Source organism: Sarcophilus harrisii, chromosome 3 (genome assembly GCF_902635505.1).
Source record: "Sarcophilus harrisii chromosome 3, mSarHar1.11, whole genome shotgun sequence".
NCBI classification, from domain to species: Eukaryota; Metazoa; Chordata; class Mammalia; order Dasyuromorphia; family Dasyuridae; genus Sarcophilus; species Sarcophilus harrisii.
The window spans coordinates 174,487,036-174,502,291 of record NC_045428.1 but is presented as its reverse complement, the minus strand read 5'-3'; positions in this window follow the sequence as shown (position 1 = coordinate 174,502,291).

Sequence of the window (15,256 nt, the reverse complement as noted above, 5' to 3'; positions counted from 1 at the left end):
GAAGGTTGCCAATTGAACAAGGGAGGTAGTTTATTACATGTCTGTCAATTAACAAAAATAGTCTCTGTGTTGTCATTTGTTTAGCCTAGTATCATCTCATTGTCAAAAAAACATTTATTAAAAAAATAATTCCTTGTGTTCCTATGCTGGATGGTATCGTAGATGAGTGTTAGACTTAGAATCAGGAAGTCTTGTCATCCTCAATTCAAATCTGGCCTCAGATACTTACTAGTTGTTTGACCTTGGGTGAGTCACTTAACTCTGTTTGCCTCAATGTCCTTTTTGGTAAATTGAACTGGAAAGGAAATGGCAAATGCAATGGGGTTCAAAAAAGTCAACACTATTGAAACAACTTAAAATATCAATAAAACTCTATTTTAGGCACTGCACAAAAAAGAAATACATATTTGCATTTTAGAAGCTATTATCGAGATTACTCAGCTTGACTATAGAAATATGTATAAGACAGAAAGCAATAAATTGCCATTAAATGAGTGCATGAATGCATGATAAGTTGTATAATGCATTTGGATTGCTTTATTTAAGGATAGGAAATAAGGGAATGGACACAACTGGAAAAACTATCAAGAAATATATTTGGGGGTAAAAGGGACTATCCAAATGGAACAAAACAATTGAATGGAAGGTAGGATTAAAAGAAAGCCATAAGCACTTTGGTTATGTCTTGTTATAGGTAAGAAAAAGTGTTCATGACTTTCTTTCAACATAGTAGTACTTTTTTTTTAATAATTGCTTTTTATTCTTCAAAATATATGCAAAGAGAGTATTCAATATTCATCCTTGCAAACTTTGTGTTCCAATTTTTTCTCCCTCCCTCCCTACCTCTCATTTTCCCTGAAAGTAAGTAATCCAATATAGGTTAAAAATGTGTAATTCTTCTAAACAGGATTTAACATGCTGTACAAGAGACATCAGATCAAAAGGGGAACAACAATTAGAAGGAAAAACAAACAAGCAAGAAAACAACATCAACAACAAAGAAAATACAATGTTGTAAAACACATTCAGTCCTCATACTGCTTTCTCTGAAAGCAAATGGCTCTCTTGATCACAAGACTATTTGAACTGCTCTGAATCACCTCATTATTGAAAAGAGGCAAGTCCATTACAGTTGATCATCACATGATGTTATTGTTGCTGTGTATGTTTTCTTGTTTCTCTTCACTTCACTTAGCATCAATTCATGTAAGTAACCTCAGTTCTTTCTGGAACAATAATATTGCATAAGATTCATATGCCATATCTTATTCAGCCATTCCCTTGCCTATGGGGATCCACACAGTTTCCAGTTCCTAACCACTATAAAAAGGACTGCTACAAACCTTTTTGCACATGTGGGTCATTTTTCATTTTCTATGATCTCTTTGTAATACAGACCTAGTAGAGATATTATAGCAGTAATTTTTGTACTTTCACATAGTGACACTTTTCAGAATCTCAAACTATATCTGTATGGCGACAAACAATAACACACCACAGTCTCAAAAAAAGTTATATCAGTCAAGACCCAAAGGACAATGAAGAGACACATGATCAATCCAAGTAACCTGAAGCTTCTCTCTATTATGACTTCTGATCATATAGTTTTATAAGGGATATCTTAGACTAGATATTTATGTTTACAAAAATTACAAAAATCCATTCATGTATGAAGAGTAAGAAAAAGCAAGTGAACAAGTAGCCTGAGTCCAGCCCATAAAATGTGCAATGATCTAGTGGAAGATTTCTAGTATATTAGAGTTAGACTTTTTGTGACAGATGCATAGGAGAACATAGGCACACAATGAGAACACATAGGTGGATTCCAATGTATACTGAGGCAAGTAATATACATATCGTTTTCACAGAACCCCGAACCAAAATCTGTTGTATGAGGAGTTCTCCTATGGAAGATGGTATTTCAGGAATTTCATCAATGTTCTGAGAGGTGGGGAAGAAAGAAGGATAAATATTTATTTTATATCTTGTTTACACAGTTTTTTGTTTTTTATTTTTCTTTTTATGTGCTATCATCCTCATTAGAATATGAATTCCTTGAGAGTAGGGATTGCTTTTTGTTTTTGTATTCTTCTGCACATAATTCAGTATGTAGAACATAGTAGATTCTTAATAAATGTTTGTTACCTTGGACAGATTTGACTTTAGAGAATACTCAGGAGTTTTCCAGATTCTGTCACTTAAACCATTTGCTCCATACTATGAATTTCCTGCCATTATATTTTGTATTCATGCACATCCCTAGCAGGCATATGTGGGGAGTCTATACAGAAGCCTGCATAGAAGAAGGGATAAATAAAATAAACAGATGGGTAGGCAGGAAGGAAATAATGTTAATCAGAGAAACAGATAGCTTATCCAGAGAGGCAACTAAATGTGCTTAGGGCAAACATAAATGTTGAGAGAGGAAAACTTATTAAGGGTTGAGTTCTCATAAACAAAGCTATAATAATCAATATTAATAATAATATCGATAAAAATAAAAAAATAATCTTGCATTAATATAGCACTTATCCTATTCCAGAAACTATGCTAAAGACTTAAAAATGTTATCAAATATTAATAATAGTATTTTGTTATAACATTACAAGTTATATGAAAAAAATAAATGGAACATGGAGTATACATGTATGTATCATTTACCCTGGAAGGGGAACTCCTTCAGAACACAGAGACAAAAAAAGATAATTGACAAGCAAGAATTATGCTATTTGGGATTAATGTAAAAGAAATTATGAGAGTTACAGAAGAAAAGTTGTGAAGACCGTGTATTTTTAAATCATCAGGAGTCAGGAATTCAGGTTAGGAGAAAATCGTCTATCTTTATTCTCAGTGAAGAAGTATCGGAGGTGGAAGAGAATCGGCAATAGCAACGTGTGCAGCTGAGTCAAGAAGCTAGCTAGACCAGCAGCCACATGACCAGCAGCTAGGAGAATAGAACCCAGGCACAATCTCTCCCAGCTTCTCTTCCTGTCTCTCTCTGCCTCCACCCACCAAAATCGTCATTTCCTATACAACACATCAGGACTTGCACGGAGAGTGGGCAAGGACCATTCTTTATCCAATCATGTATATTAATAGAGTATAGCCCAATTACTATTTAGCCTCACTTACTTGGGACCTCAGTGCATCAACTCAAACATCAGCCCATTACAAAAAGTCATTTGAATTTGATCAATATGATCACTACCAAAGTGAAAAAATTCACTAGCTTTCATGAATTATTACTTGCCAAGACTCTGATGCCCTATTAAGTAGAGAATGAATATGAATCTTGCTTTTCAGTATTATGGTTCTTTAGGAATTGCTTTGTTACAGTAAAAGAGGCCCTACAGGATAGCTTTTAAAATTAGTCATCCTAAATCTTCAAATCTTCAAAAATGTTATGTTGCCTTCTTGTTTACAAAAAGCAAATACAGAAAACAGACTTACAGGCAAGAATTGGAGGAGCATTCAATAATCCTGTCCACTTATGACTTGAAAGAGAATTAAATAAGATAAGAAATTCACAGAAATTTATTCTTCTGAGGGAAAAAAAAGTCATAAGTTTGAATTCTCACAGGAATTCATCTGATCCCCATTGCACATACGTGAGTTTATACTGGTAAAGGATGTGAACTTCATTGTTACATACATAGTTTGTATGTACTATGTCTATTCACAAATGATTGCATATTTAACATAATCAAAACAACCATGAACTTGATGAAATTCAGAACAATGAGCAACAATCACTAAACAAAAATATAAAACTGAAATGCTTACTTCATCTGTAAGAACAGATTTTTTTTATGAATTTGCATTGGAAGGTTAAATATTTTAAGAAAAAATATTTAATCCATAAAACATAAGGAGTCCTTTGCAGTGTTTTAAAATTAAATGAGCATACATTTATGACACATTATGATCATACATACAAATAACCTTAAAGATAATCTTGTTCCTTTTTCTCTCCTCATCTGTCCTTCCTGCCCTTTCTCCCATCCACATTCCTTTACAGATGAAGCAACAGGGGCTTTAAAAATCAACATTCATTTATACAATATTCATTCATAAAACACGGTCTGACCACATCACTTTCCTTTTCAAGAAGCTCAAATGACTCTCTATTGCCGCTAAAGGGCAAATAGATGGCACAGTGACTAAAACTCTGGGCATGGAATCAGGAAGGCTTCATTTTCATGGATTCAAATCTGGCTTTAGACCCTGGGTAAATTAGACCCCCAGTTTGTTTTAATTTTCTCATATAGTAAAATGATCTGGAGAAGGAAGAGGGAAACAACTCCTGTCTTTGAGAAGAATAACTAAACGAGATAACTAAGAGTCAGGCAAGACTGAAATTACTCAACGACTAACATTGCATCTAGAATAAAATATAAACTTCACTTTTAGCTCTCAATTTATCTTTAAGCTCTTTATAATTAGATTTTACCCTATCACCTAGATTTTATTTCTTTTTTTTAATAATTATACCTTTTTATTGACAGTACATATGCATGGGAATTTTTTTAACAACATTATCCCTTGCACTCACTTCTGATATGATTTTTCACTTCCCTCCTTCCACCCCCTCCCTAGGTGACAGGCAGTCTTATATATGTTAAATATGTTACAGTATGTCCTAGATACAATATATGTGTACAGAACCAAATACTTCTCTTTTTGCACAGGAAGAATTGGATTCAGAAGGTAAAAATAACCTGGGAAGAAAAACAAAAATGCAAACACTTTGCATTCATTTCCCAGTGTTCCTTCTCTGGCTGTACTTGATTCTGGCCATCATTGATCAATTGGAACTGAATTAGATCTTGTCTTTGTTAAAGATATCCATTTCCATCAGAACACAACCTCATACAGTATTGTTGTTGAAGTATATAATGATCTCATTTCACTTAACATCAGTTCATGTAAGTCTCTCCAAGCCACTCTGTATTCATACTCCTGGTCATTTCTTACAGAATAATAATATTCCATAACATTCATATAGCATAATTTACCCAACCATTCTCCAATTGATGGGCATCTATTCATTTTCCAGGTTCTAGCCAATACAAAGAGACCTGCCACAAACATTTTGGCACATACAGGTCCCTTTCCCTCTTTAGTATCTCTTTGGGCTATAAGCCCAGTAGTAGCACTGCTGGATCAAAGGGTATGCACAGTTTGATAACTTTTTGGGCATAATTCCAGATTGCTCTCCAGAATGGTTGAATTCATTTACAACTCCACCAGCAATGCATCAGTGTCCCAGTTTTTCCGCATCCCCTTCAACATTCATCATTATTTTTTCCTGTCATCTTAGCCAATCTGACAGGTGTGTAATGGTATCTCAGAGTTGTCTTAATTTGCCTTTCTCTGATCAATAGTGATTTGGAACACTCTTTCATATGAGTGAAAATAGTTTCAATTTCATCATCTGAAAATTGTCCATTGAGCTTTACCAATTGGAGAATGGCTTGATTTCTTACAAATTAGAGTCAATTCTCTATGTATTTTGGAAAAGAGGCCTTTAACTATGAAAATGTTTTCCTAGTTTGTTGCTTCCCTTCTAATTTTGTTTGCATTAGTTTTGTTTGTGATCAATAATGATCTCTACTTCATCTTTGGTCATAAATTCCTTCCTCTTCCACAAGTCTGAGGGGTAAATTATCCTGTGTTCCTCTAATTTATTTATGATCTCATTCTTTATGCCTAAATCATGAACCCATTTTTATCTTATCTTAGTATATAGTGTTAAGTGTGGGTCTATGTCTAATTTCTGCCATACTAATTTCCAGTTTTCCCAGCAGTTTTTGTCAAATAATGAATTCTTATCCCAAAAATTAGGATCTTTGGGTTTGTCAAACACTAGATTGCTATAGTTATTGACTATTTTGTCTTGTGAACCTAACCTATTCCACTGATCAACTAATCTATTTCTTAGCCAATACCAAATGGTTTTGGTGATTGCCGCTTAATAATATAGTTTTAGATCAGGTACAGCTAGGCCACCTTCATTTGATTTTTTTTTCATTAATTCCCTTGACATTCTCAGACTTTTATTCTTCAATATGAATTTTGTTGTTATTTTTTCTAGATCATTAAAATATTTTCTTGGGAGTCTGATTGGTATAGCACTAAATAAATAGATTAGTTGGAGAATGGTCATCTTTATTATATTCGCTCGGCCTATCCAAGAGCACTTAATATTTTTCCAATTAATTCTGACTTTATTTGTATGGAAAGTTTTTTGTAATTTTGCTCATATAATTCCTGACTTTCCTTTGGTAGATAAATTCCCAAATATTTATGCTGTAGACATTTATTTTGAATATATCTCTCATTGTTGGATTTTGTTGGTGATGTATAAAAATGCTGAGGATTTATGTGGATTTATTTTGTATCCTGCAAATTTACTAAAGTTATGAATCATTTCTAATAGCTTTTTAGTAGAATCTCTGGGATTCTCTAAGTATACCATCATATCATCTGCAGAGTGATAGTTTGGTTTCCTTATTACCTACTCTAATTCCTTTAGTCTCTTTCTTGACTCTTATTGCCAAGACTAACATTTCTAATACAATATTGAATAACAATGTTGATAGTGGGCAACTTTGTTTCACTCCTGTTCTTACTGGGAAAGATGTTCAAGCTCTTTTTTTCATTATATTTTTCAGGGAGTTCAATAATTCTCAGATTGTCTCTCCTAAATCTATTTTCTAGGTCTGTTGTTTTCCCAAGAAGGTATTTGACATTTTTTCCCATTATTTCATTTTTTTTGGTTTTGTTTGACTGATTCTTGGTGTCTCCTCGAGTCATTCAATTCCATTTGTTTGATTCTGATTTTCAATGAATTATTTTCTTTACTCACTTTTTTATATCTTTTTCTAATTGTCCAATTGAGTTTTTAAGTGAGTTGTTTTGTTCTATGGAAATTTTTTTTCCATTTTGCCAATTTTAATTTTTAGAAAGCTACTTTGTTTTTCCAATTCACTAATTTTATTTTTCAAGGATTTGATTTCTTTATCCCTATTATCTTTAAACGAGTGGGATGACTAATCCAGACTCTCTTGCCAAGTTTCCCTTTCCTTTTCCCGTTTTTCTTCTAGCTTTCTTATGAGAGCCTTTTAAATTTCTTCTATGAGAGTCTTGTGTGTTGAGGACTAGATCATGTCCTCTTTGGGGGATTCATCTGGAGACAGTCTGTTTTTAGTTTCCTCAGGGTTTAATGTCTGTTCTCTATCCAAATAGAAGCTATCAATAGTTAGAGTCCGTTTTAATTTTTTGCTCATTTTGTCAGAGAAGAATCAAAGAAGAAAAATTAGCAAAACACAAAATGCAGTGTACTTTTTTGGGGGGAGGGTGGGCTGAATGATATTACTGAGCTTCCTCTACAGACTGCAGGGGCAGCAGTGAATCACTAGCATGACAGCAATGGCTGAGCTCCATCTTTCTCTCTGAGACTCTGAGACTCTTAGAGCATGTTGAGACACTCCGGGTGGGTGTGGCCAGCTTCCTAGAGACCCTAGTTTTTCAGAGTTATAGTCTTTGTCTCCTATATTTACAGCTTCTCTGCTGATCTACTGGCTTTCTGACAAGGTAAAATAGCCACACTGTGGTAAAATTTTTTTTCCACAGAAATGGCTGAGATCATACCCTCCCTCTGGTCTGCTCAGTTTGAGCTGCCTGCCATGCTCTCACTGCTGCTGCCTGCCCTCAGCCTGTGCCTGATCTAACCGTCCCCGCTCTTGAGCAAAAACAGACCTTTTCTGGAGAATTTCAAGGATGTCTTCTGTTGGTAATTATCTCTCTGTGTGTGAGTGTGTGTGTTTTTCCAGTCAAACACTAATTGTCATGAAATAAATTCTGAGAGCAAAGACAGAGATTAAGTAGATGTGTGTGTCCTCTCCGCCATCTTGGCCAGAAGTAGAGCTTTCAACCCACCTAGATTTTATTTCAAGATAACCTGCTTCATCCACAATATGTTCTATCCGAATTGAATAAGTATTTTTGTTCATGTCTACCATTCTGTCAACCTTCCAAGTGCCTTTGTATTGACTTTCTTCCTGACTTGGAATCCTATTTTGTTTTTGTTTTGTTTTTTTTTAATCTCCATCTCTAAAATCTAAAACTTCCTTTAAGTTTATAACATCTACATGAAGTCTTTCTTCGTTCCCTCTTACCAAAATGCTAATGTTCTCTTTCACCAAAACAACCTCTTTTATGACCCAGAGCAACCTTTTATTGAATGTGAATCCTATGCAATAGATACCCTAGGTTCAAACAATTCTGTGGGTCCAAAGCCACTCAAACTCATAGTTTATTAGCTCCCCATTTAATGTTCTTAATTTTTAAAAATTAATCATATGTTTTACATGTATTTGAAAACAAAAGCATTTTTTGAATTACCATAATAAGTTAATCACAATAGAACATTTCCTTCCATAAACCTATGGTACACTATCCCACAAAAGTTTACACCCTCAGGAATGGGCAAGTATACAAAGGACCCATACATGAAGGCCACACATATAGGTAACATGTGGCCAGGGCAAACAAAATATATTCTTGATTCTAAATCTATGACACATCTAATAGTATCTAATGATTTCACAACAGTGCTCTTACTGTGCCTACTCCCTGACAGTTGTGACATTTGTCCTAAACAGGTTGCACTACTAGTTCTCACTTGTCTCATGGTGATTGCTTGTAGCTAGATCTATATTCTTACTTATATGTTCTGTGGGGTTCTGATTGTGTCATGATGGTTTCTAGATGTGCTGAGTATTGTTTCCTGTTAGGTGCATCTTTTTCTATAAAGGAAATTTCCAGGTTGTCACAGTTCTATCTATTAAAGTATAGTATCTAGAACCTCTCCTTGTTAAAGGAATCAGGCAGGGTCTTTAGTCATAGGCAAAAGACTAAACCAACAAAAGTTAGGAAGATTAAATTATCTATGCTGAAGTAGAGATCTTGAACATCTAGTCAAGAGAATTCAGTTAATGTTAGACATTTTTAAGATGTTCTCTGGCTTAGTATGCACATGAATTTGAATCGACATGAAATGTAAGATAAAGAGAAGATTATTTTTGAAAAAAAATTAATTTAATGAGAAACAAAAAAGTTATATATAAAATCATGAACTTCTATATGATTTAGATGATTAGTGTATATAAATTATATAAAATTATATAATATACTTGAATTAAACATATGTATTTTTTCTTTTTAAAAATATAATTATTTATTTTAATATCATTTTCTTTTTTTTATTTTAAGTTCTAAATTTTCTCCTTCCTTTTTACAATATCAACCACTAACTGAGAAGGCAAGCAATATGATACCAATTATACATGTGAAATCATACAAAAATATTCCTGTGAGCCATACTTAAAAAAAAAGAAAGAAAAAGAAAGTGAGAAGAACATACTTTAATTTTTACTCAGTCCATCAGTTCTTTCACTTGTGGAAGATAGCATTTTTTTTTTCATCTTAACTTTTTTGAAATAGTCGTGGATCATTTTATTGATCAGAGTAGCCAAGTTTTTCTTTCTTTCTTTTTTTTTTTTTTTACAATTGATCATCATTACAACATTACTAATACTAAGCACAATCATCTGCTAATTCTCATTTGACTTTGCATTATTTTGTATAAATTTTCACATTTTTTTCTGAAACTGCTCTCTGTTAATTTTTAGAGCAAAATAGTATTCTATCACAATCCTAATTGACTTACATCTCCTTGATTTCAAAGTTTTTGTCACCCTAAAAAGAAGTGATATAAATATTTTTGTAAATATTGGTCCTATTTTCATTTTATCTGATCCCTTACTTATTTACTAGTGCTTTTTGGTAGGTTATAGAGTATGTACCTCTTTGAACATCAAATTTATTTTTCAGGATGGTTGGACCATTTCATATATTCACTAACAGTCTCTTGCTGTACCTATTTTTTCGCTTTTCCCCACCTTTTGATAGGTATGAAGGGATAGAACAAAATTATTTTCATTTGTCATTCTCTAATCACTAAGTTTTTCAAGCATTTTTTTTTCATGTGAACACATAACTTTTATGCATTTTTAAATCCACCCTTCACTCATTTACTTATTCACTTCCCTTTTTATGTCCTGCACAGACTTTTTTATTTTGCTTTTTATTTTTTTTAATTAATGCATCTTATTTTCAAAACTTATGCATAGATGATTTTCAGTATTCACCCTTGCAAAACTATGTGCTCCAAGTATTTTTTTTCTTGCTCCCTTCTTCTTCAATCCATTCCTTAGAAGGCAAGTAATCCAGTATATGTTAAACATGTACAAATCTTCTATCCATATTTCCACAATTATCATGTTGTGCAAGAAAAATCAGATCAAAAAGGTAAAAAAAATTAAGAAAGAAAATAAAATGCAAACAAACAATAAAAAGTGACATTATGTTGTGATCCATACTCAATCCCCACAATCTTCTCTCTGGATAAAGATGTCTCTCTTCATCACAAGATCATTCAAACTGGCCTTAATCACCTCGCTATTGAAAAGAACCACATCTATCAGAATTGATGAACATATAATCTTGCTATTGCTGTGTACAATGTTCTCCTGGTTCTACTTACTTCACTCAGCAGCAGTTCATGTAAGGTGCTCCAGGCCTCTCTGAAATAATCCTGCTGATTATTTCTTATAAAATAATAATATTCCATAGCTTTGATTTATCATAATTTATTCAGCCACACTCCAAATAATGGTCATCTGCTCAGTTTCCAGATCCTTGGCACCACAAAAAGGACTGCTACAAACATTTTTTGCACATATAGATCCTTTTTCCCTTTTTATGATCTCTTTAGGATATAGGCCCAGTAGTGACACTGCTGGATCAAAGGGTATGAACAATTTGATAGCCTTTTGAGCATAGTTTCAAATTACTCTCCAGAATGGTATACCTCCACCAACAATGTATTAGTATCCCAGTTTTCCCACATATCCTTCAACATTCATCATTATCTTTTCCTGTCATCTTATCCAATCTGAGAGATGTAAAGTGGTACTTCAGAGTTGTTTTAATTTGCCTTTCCTTAATTATTAGTAATTTATTTAGAGTATTGTTTCATATGACTAAAATGGTTTTAAATGTTTCATCCGAAAAAGAAATTGTCTGTTCTTCAATGATACAGGTGAATTTTATCTATTTCTCATGAAAAGACCATATATGAACAAAAAAATTTGATCTCCAAACATTGAAATCAATTCTACTGGGTTTTTAAAATTAATTTAAAGCCACAAAAAGAGAATAAACATTATGTGCAGAGCAAAACATGGCAGGATTCAGAAATAAAACAATACATTTCTTTTTGAATAAAGCCTATTTAATAAATATTATACATTGTGTTCAGAGCTGCCCATCTTTTCTTTCTTATAGATTTTCTTTTGTCCTCTGCTATGGACTTTCTATTTTATTTTTTTCCCCTTATTTGCCCCCACTCCATATATGAATATGTAATGCATGTATATGTGATTATGTATATGTATGTATATACACATGTGTACATGTGTATATACATACAACCATGCATATATAAATATACACATATGCATTCATATATACATAAACATACACATATGTGTTTATATATATATATACACCGACATATGCATAGATATGTACAATCATAAATATATATTGATTTATACATTCATATATAAAATCTGTGTAAGACTGTTATGCCTGTTTCTTTTCTGTTTTTCTGAAGGTAGATAACTTCTTTCTTCATAAGTCCAGTTCTTTCTATTTTCTAAATTCACCAATTCATTATTTCCTATATCACAACAATATTATAATATTATACTATCTAGTTACTTTAAATATTCTAAAACAATATTCTTAATATGGCTGCTATATAGTAAAGATTCCCTATTTTTTTCTCATTTGATTAAATCTGTTTAAGTTTTAACTTTATCTAAGATCATAATAACTGTCAATATTTTTTAACCTAATAAATTCTATTCTTGATCTTTATTTCATGTTTTTGCGTGTGTCTCATTTCCCATCCCTCCTGACTCTTCTGCTGTACTACCATCTGCTATGTTATCCTACTATTACTTAACCTATTACTTCCAGGGATTTCTCCATTATCTTCTCCCCCACTCTTTTCCCTTCTTGTTTTTTTTTTTTTTTAGAAAACTTTTATATCCTTCCAAATATGTATATTGTTCCTTTTTTTATCCCATTCCCACTAATCTACAAATCCTCTATACATCTAATCACTCATTCTTTTATTATTTTTTAATTTAAAAGACTTTTATTCTATTATAAATGTATCTGGTGTGGGCAGGGTTCTTTCTAAATATCCCATCCTTCCCCATCCCCTCACCCTCTTATTTCTAGCTGAATTTAGAATACTTTTGTGTATATATGTATGTGTATACACAAACACACTTACATACATATACACATACATCTAGGTATGTATGTATATACGTATTGTTCTCTCTTAAAGCTATTCATGATGAGAGTAGGGTTTTAGAATAGTAGTTTGAGACTCCTCTTCCCACATCTAATTTCTTTGTGTCAGTTTTTTCATTCACACTTCATTTCTATAAAATAATAACTTTTTTCTTACCTTTTTATACATGTTTTTTTTTTTTTTTTAGGATTATAACATTCTCAGCTCTACCACACTCTTTCTTTTAAAGTACCCATTATTAAAGGCAATCGTAGACATATGCTTTATATTTCCTTGTGCAAAACACAATCTGTCCTTATTGAGTTTCTAATAATTAGCCTTTGATGTTTATCCTACAAATGTAGGATAATTTCCCTTGGATTTTGTAAGTCAAATTTTCTATCGAATTCAGATCTTTTCACAAAAAATTCCTGCAAGTCTGGAAATTCATTGAATGTCCAATTTTGTTTATTTATTTGCTTATTTTTGTACTTCAAGAGTATTCCCATCTTTGTTGGGTATGGCACTTTCAGCTACAATCCCTGTTTTTTTGCTCTTTAATTTATAGTGTCCCAAGATCTGTGGAATTTTAGTGTAGCCATAGCTAGAAATTATATGATTTTGCTGGTGTCATTGACATATCTGAATTGTTTTGCTTATTGTTCATAATGTTTTTTTCTTAAGATGGAGGTTTTAGGATTTAGTTATGATGGTTTTGTAGGTTTATATCATATGATCACTTTCAGGTGGTGATCTTTGAATTTTTTTCCTATTTCTACTTTTTTTTCTTCTTATATTATTGTATCAAGATTCTTATTTTTTTTAATTATAGCTTTCAGGCAGTCTGAATACTTTTACATTTTCTCTTTTTCAGCTGATCTCTGAATCACTTGTTTTTCTTACAAGGTGTTTTACACATTTATGTTTTGTTTTATTATTTCTAGGTCTCATAACTTTACTGGCTTTCCTTGACAAATTCTAAATTTCAAGGAATAATGTTTTTTTTTTTTTCCTTATGATTCTGAATCTGCTTTTCCAGTTTGTTGAATTTCTTTTCATAATCTCATTTTTTCTTGGATTGTTCCTTTAAAAAAATTCCTTAAGCTCTCCCCTTTTAAAATCTTTTTTGAGTTTTTCTATGAACTCTTTTGGTGCAGGTATCCATTTTACATTAGAGTACCTCACAATTCCACCAACAATGTATTGGTGTTTTCCCATGTCCCCTCCAACTTTCAGCATTATCTTTTCCTGTCATCCTAGCCAATCTGACAAGTGTGTAGTAGTATCTTAGAGTTGCATTAATTTTCATTTCTCTGATCAATAGTGATTTAGAGAACCTTTTCATATGACTAAAAATAGTTTCAATTTCTTCATCTGAAAATTCTTAAATTAATGTAAAAATGTCTTGCCAATTTATTACTCCCCTTCTAAACTTGTATGCATTAGTTTTGTTTGTACAAAACATTTTTAATTTAATATAATCAAAATTATCTAATTGGCTTTCAATTATGACTTCCAGGTTTTTTGGACACAAATTCCTTCCTTCTCCACAGATCTAAGAGGTAAACTTTTCTATATTATTTTATTTTGCTTATAATGTTATTCTTTTTTTTTTTTTACATATTTTTAATAGCTTTTTATTTACAAGATATGCATGGGTAATTTTTCCACATTGACAATTGTAAAACCTTTTGTTCCAACTTTTCTCCTTCTTCCTCCCACCCATTCCCCTAGATGGCAGGTTGACTAATACATGTTAAATATGTTAAAGTATAAGTTAAATACAATTTGTACATATTGTTCTTAAGAGAGACAGAAACAGAAAGAATTTTGCAATTTGAAACCATCAATTATGTCAACAATCTCCTGGAATTGTAATTGGTCATTGTGTAGATCAGCCCTTAACTTTTTCTAAATTGTTTGCTTTTATGTTTTCTTTTACAAACTCTTGTTCCTGTTGTGTTTACTTCATTTTACATTTTTGCATATGAATCATGCCATGTTTCTCAAAAACTATTCTTTTTGTCAATTCTTTAGTGCAATGATATAAATCTTAGCTATTTTATTCCATTATATTCTTCTACTATAATCTATTCAGCTCTTACCAAGCTAGAGAGAGTACGGGGCCTGAATTCAGAAAACTCATCTTCCTGAATTCTAATCTGGATGGTTCTATCTAAGCGGACACTTATATAATGTTATTCTTTATGTCTAAATCATGAATCCATTTTGACCTTATCTTGGTATGTGGTATTAGGTGTGGATCAATGCCTATTTTATTCCATACTGGTTTCCAATTTTCCCAGCAGTTTTTGTCAAATAGTGAGTTTTTATTTGAAAAGCTGGGGTTGAGGGTTTGTCAAACACTAGACTGCTATTATTGACTATTTTGTCCTATGATCCTAACCTATTCCACTGATTGAGTACTGTATTTCTTAGCCAGTAATAAATGATTTTGATGACCACTGTTTTATGATATAGTTTTATGTTTGGCACAGCTGGGCCATCTTCACTGGATTTTTTTTCATTAATCCCCTTGAAATTCTTGACTTTTTTTTTTTCAGATAAACTTTGTTATTATTTTTTCTAGGTCTGTAAAATAATTCTTTGGGAGTTTCATTGATATGGCACTAAATTAGTAGATATATTTAGGTAGAATTGTCATTTTTATTATATTCACTTGTGATGTTTTTTATGCCCTAATACATGGTCAACTTTTGTATAGGTTCCATGAACCGCACAAAAAGAAGTAAACTCCTTTCTGATTCCATTCAATTTTCTCCAAAGATTTATCATACCTAATTTTTCTAAAATTTTGTT